The sequence below is a fragment of the Gordionus sp. m RMFG-2023 genome, chromosome 3, assembly GCF_954871325.1.
Source record: "Gordionus sp. m RMFG-2023 chromosome 3, tfGorSpeb1-WG-v2, whole genome shotgun sequence".
NCBI classification, from domain to species: domain Eukaryota; kingdom Metazoa; phylum Nematomorpha; class Gordioida; order Chordodea; family Parachordodidae; genus Gordionus; species Gordionus sp. m RMFG-2023.
In genome coordinates this window covers 46,478,970-46,484,969 of record NC_088777.1, presented here as the reverse complement: position 1 = coordinate 46,484,969, position 6,000 = coordinate 46,478,970, and positions in this window count along the sequence as shown.

Sequence of the window (6,000 nt, the reverse complement as noted above, 5' to 3'; positions counted from 1 at the left end):
TTTTAGTTAAACAATTTTATTTAAAAACGAATTAAAAAAATATGGATATGTATTAAATTAAATTAAATCTACATAACACTATATATAAAGACATTTAAAAAAATGTTATATTTCACTCTATTAAAAAAAAACATAAACAGTGATAGCTTATTATGCCAATAATTATTAGCTTATATATATTTTTTTTAGAAACATGTATTAATCACTACTATATCAGTGTTAACATATTATGCCAATGATTATTAGCTTATATATTATTTTTATTAAAAAAATGTGTTAAAGAAATTGTGTCAAAAATTTATAACAAATAAAATTTTGTTTAAATATGAAAGGATTTGAGAAATAGTAATCGAAGTAAATATAATTTTAGTGTTGATATTGATATAATAATTTTACATTTCATTTTTGTATAACTCGCCGCGAATTCGCTCTAATTGTGAATGCATAAATAGGTTACCAATGGCGTGTCACGTGCTATCTAGCTGATTTCCATTCAACGACGCCTTAAAATGCTTTATTCAGAATGAATCAGGCTGCTCACAAGTTAACTCTCAATTATAATTTTTTAAACATGATTCTTTGTCGTATAAAAATATTATCTGAGACTAATTGTTGGATTTTATCGCAGCGAATCCTCCAGTAATTTGGGGAATTTTGAGTCTTTTATACGATGTGTGATAGCTAGTCTCCTAGCTTACTTCTTAACATCGCGTTTAAACGCTCAAAAAATCTACAACGTTAAAAGATAAGTAAATAATTGACACCAATTTAAGTGTTGAGTTAAAGTTTTGGAAACGGCTATTTGAAACATTGCATTATTCTAGAATAGTAAAAAGTAAAATATCATATATAGGTAACTCATATCAATTATGTTTATAAAAGTTTATTAAATTTATAAATATATATATAAGCTAATTAATATTATTTGGTACATCTTGTCTTTAATGTTTATACAAAACAATAGAAATGTAAGTGATCCTAAATGACGAGGACAAAACATGGCGTCCTTTTAAAAAAGGCTTTAAAGAAGCGAGTTATAGCAAATATTTTATAAAACCTCCATTGCGGGCATTGTCTAAGATGGCATGGCATGACTTAGTCTATCAATCACACATTAAGCTAAATCATCTATAAAAATTGAAACTGTAGGCCATTTTTGCTTTTAAAGGTAATTGGGAATAATTTAAATAAATTGTTTCACTAGTATTAAAACATGAAGAATAATTTATATCAGTTGCCATAAAATGAATATTATCTAAACCAAAATTTAGTGTTGGAAATTTTGTTTTAACTCCTGTGCTACAGCCAATTTCTAGAATAATTGTTGGTTTTAAAGTTATAATAAAACTTTTCCTAAGTTTAAAAGCATTCATAAATAAAAATGTATCTTCTGAGGGCTCATATACGTGGTATAGATCATTATTATCAAACTTATATATAAGTGTAGCCCGTTTAACCCAACCATCGACCGGGTCTCTCCTAAAAAATATATATAATATTGGTTTTTTTATGGTTATCTTTATAACAAATAATACTTATTCTAAAATATGCCAATGTTTTGTGCTTATTCAGCATCTACATGAGCGGGGGGGGGGGACAGTTTACTGAGTGGGGGGGGGGGGGGGTAGGATAATTTTTTAAGGGGTTATCTATTAAATTTTGAGATGAAATAGGACAAAATTTATTGCTGTAAAAATTAATACTTTCATTATAGACCTATTATAATACCATTCATCGACCAAATCTATATATTGCAAACAATCATAGACATTATTTTCCAAATAAAACTTACTGCTATATTTAAAAGGTTTAGACATTTTCAGCAAGCTCATAATGCTTTAATAATGAATTCATTGTAAGTAAATGATGGGGGTTTTAATATAATTTATTATCTAAAAAATAAATCCTTTATATTCACAAAATATCGATAGTTGGTAGTAGAGATAAAATAATTTAGGCCATTCTTTTTAAATTTTCTGAAAGGAGTATCATTATAACGAAAAAGCAAAAATGATTAATAGGTAAACATATTTAGGGGGGTAGGCACAAGTTTTTAAAGGGGGCTTGCATCCTTGAAAATTTTGTCATGTAGACGTTGCCTTTATTAGTGTCTGATTTTAACAAGTATAGTAACCAGCATAAATTAAAAAATTACTAGTAACAAAATTTTTGCCAACCTTGCGATTAAAAAGAGATTGAAATCATTATTCTGCAAATTATATCAATGTTCAGTCCTCAATTGTAAATTAATTTAATCCGTTTGATATACAGTGGAAAGTAAAAAAAATTGGCATTATACGAATAGAAAATATAAAAATAACTATAGCGCTAATATTTAGTGCTTTACTAGTAATTTTATATCCTCAATCTAATATGAGAAAGAAACTGAGTTATAATAAAATTAAAATTACGACACACTTTAAAAATAAGATAGCTAAGTTTTAGCAAATGAAACTTATACCAAACCATTAAGTAGGGCTTTATTAGAACATTTTTATTCTATATGGTAGATGGTTTAAAAGGAAAAGGATTAATTAAAAAATAAAAAATTAGTAGCATCATGCCAAAACGGAGAATATAGGAATTAAAACTATCTGGTTTGTGTTAATAATTAGCGTCTTACTTATTAATTCTTTAATCAATTTTGCAAGTCACAAAAAAAATAAGCGTTACGAATTATATACAATATTACGCCATAAATATAAAATCATACAATATGAACGTATTATCTCTGAGAATTATGTGAATAATTAGTGTTTATTTTATACTTTTTAGTACTTCGACCCGTTTGGTGGATGGTTTAAAGAAAAATATTATTGGCAAAATAAAAATAAAGTGCCAAGATTGACAACATGTAAGAAGGAAAATTTAGTAATGCACAGCAAGGCTTGATTAGTACTTACTAATTCATCAACCAATTTTTTAATCAATAAATAAAAACCAGTTATAAGCGAAATGAAAATTATTCCACGCCTTAGGCTGAATCTTAAATATGGAATTTTAAATAAGATTCAAAAATTAATTAAGTCTAAATACATTAAAGATTTTCCCCTATTCATAATATTTTTGAATCTTCTGATTCTATGATCTTCATAGATTTTTAGGTTTATTTAATAAATATTCGACAATATAAATTATATTATTACTATATATAATATTTAACTTTAAAAAGATAAATTATATTAGTAAATTTATAGTTAATTTTTTTATCGGGGGTTATGAGAAAGAGGGTATCAACTCCAACTCCTCCTTTCCCCTACTGCTGGCATCGTCATATAGCAAGATCATCAGTCATAACTGATTATTAATCGTCTATAAAAGAGGCTAGATATCAAATGGTTCAACCTGGTTCCTTTTTAGAAGTGTCTTTTTGTCTTTGTAATTCCCTTCTCCTTTCCTTTTTTTCCACTTTTCTCTCCTTTTACATTTTTTCCCCCTTCTTCCCCCCCCCCCTTTTCTCATTCCTTTTTTCCTTTTCGTTCCCCTCTCCTTTTTCATTTCTTTTCTTTTCCTTCTTGTTTTTCTTTCCATTTCCTTTTCTCTCCTCACTCTCTCTTTTTCCCTTCCCTTCTTTTTTCCTTACCCTATTTCTTTTCCTACCATTTTTCTTCCCTACCCTTCCCCTCCCCTTTTCTATTCCTTCCCATTTTTTCCCCTCTTCCTCATTTACTTTTTTATTTCCCATTTTATTTTTTCTTCCATTATTCATTTTATTTTCACTTTCCTTTTTCTCTTATATTTCCCTCCTCATTTCTTCACCTTCCCTTTCCTTTCCCGGGTTAGAACGAAGCCCTAATTATATTAATTATCTATTTATCAATAAAGATTTTTAAAAAAATTAATTTCGTTTAAAAAAGTTTTAGATTTGGGACAGTTTATTAAATTGTTAAGTCCCTGTAATAGGTGCCTTATGCCTAGGAAAAACTTTATCATCTTAAATAACCCGTTTGTGTAATTGCAAATTCATATACTTTGCTTAAATGCTAATCATAAATTACAAATTTATCAATCTTTATTTCTATATTTATTATATGTTTAAGTCAATTGAGAAGCTAGAAACAAGTTTCTATATATTTATCTGATGAGTGTATTTTATTTAATAATCGAGTTTTTATGAAAATTAGTACCGCCATTCATGTAATTCATAAGTATGATCATTAAAAATAACTATAAAAATTCTTTCTGATGCAACATTAGAATGAAAAAGTAAAATAGAAATTGCCTAGATTTTTTAAAAATTTAGGTAGAATTCAAAGAATTCTTCCATATTTTTTTAAATAGGCAAATCCTTATTTTAAGCTAAAAGAAATAAATTCACTTAATTATTTAACCATCATAAAGTTTATTTCAAAATTTGACCATAATTATAGGCGAAATTTTTTAAAATATAAATGATCCCAACTCTAAATTATACAATAGTATATAAAATTGGTAAATATAGCAGAAATTTGATAAAAAATATGAGCGAAATTTCTAGTTAATTTTTTTATAATAGATAAAATTGGACAATCGAAAGAGAAATAATAAATAAAATGAACAAAAGATAGCTGAGATGGAAAAATTTATTAAACGGGCTCTTTGACAAAGGAGTTCCTTATAAATTAAAAGGGAAGATAAACAGTTTCATATTACAATTAACTGATAGGAAATATAGCAAGCATAAAATCAGACGAGAGAATTTATAAACAATGACAATGAGAATGCTGAGAATAATAGCAGGGGTCAAAAAATGGATAAGATAAGAAATACAAATATACTGGGAAGTTTAAACATAGTACCCAATAAAACAAAAATCAGGATAAACAGCTTAAGAGTCTAAAACTATAATGGACCCACAAAGTTAAAGCCAATGTAACTAAATATAAATTGAACAAAATGGTTCATATGAATAATATAAAATCGAAAGAGTTACTGAAGGGGCTTATGAACAGGGTTACAATGTCTCCCCCCATCAGCGGGAGACTCTCGCAATTTTTTAGTCGCTTTCCCGCAAAACTACCGCAATTATTAATCTCCCGCAAAAATCTACTGCAATTTTTTAATATCTCCCGCAATTTTTTAAAATTATTTTAACGTTTTTCATAAATTTTTGAGAGACAATAATTGATTATTTTTATATTTTTAAAATAAATTTTAAATATTTATTCGAAAAACATGTCTAGTTTGTAAATTTTTATCTATCCTGTTTTATTTTTATTCAATAATAAATCAACATCATTTTATTCATATAAGTCAGTACAGGGGAGTATATCAACATCGATTGCAATACAAAAGTATTCTCCAAAAAGAATAAATTATACAGATGCAACTACAGTTGCGGAAATCGTTAACACCTATCATGTAGTTCAACATTCACGGAGCTATACATGATTCTTGCAAGAAGGCAATGAATGTACTATCTGTGGATGTCGAAATAATTATGATGAGATGTTTTAATGAATTAAAAGAGTTGGTGGCATTGGCGTACGCAGCGGGGGGGGGGGGGCAAATCCCCCCAAAGTCAAAAAATACAGATGCCGGATTATATTTTCAAAAATATTATTGTTAATATTAATTTATATTTGTTAATATTTATTCCTATCTCATATATCTATATATAATAACATTTATTTAACATTCATCTACTAAGTTATTTTATAAATCAATTTCGATTTCAAGTTTTCCTTGGCGTAATTTACCTATTATTTTCAAATTTTAGTGGCGTAATATTTATCTAAATTTCTTGTCAAATAATAATTATCTCTGAAACTCCCTGTTCAACAGGGAGAAATAAATTGCAAGCTTGCCCAACGAGATCGAGTCTTTGCTATCAAGCAGTAACAGCTTTTATGGAGTTAGAAGAGCCGAATATTAATGCTATTACTGAAATATCACAAGGGCTTGAAAGAAATATTTCCTCAAAAGCAAGAAGATTGTTGGATTCAATACTTATTCCAAATTTATTTGCTCATTAGAATGTATTATTTAATTATACAACTATTTTATGTAATACTAAACATA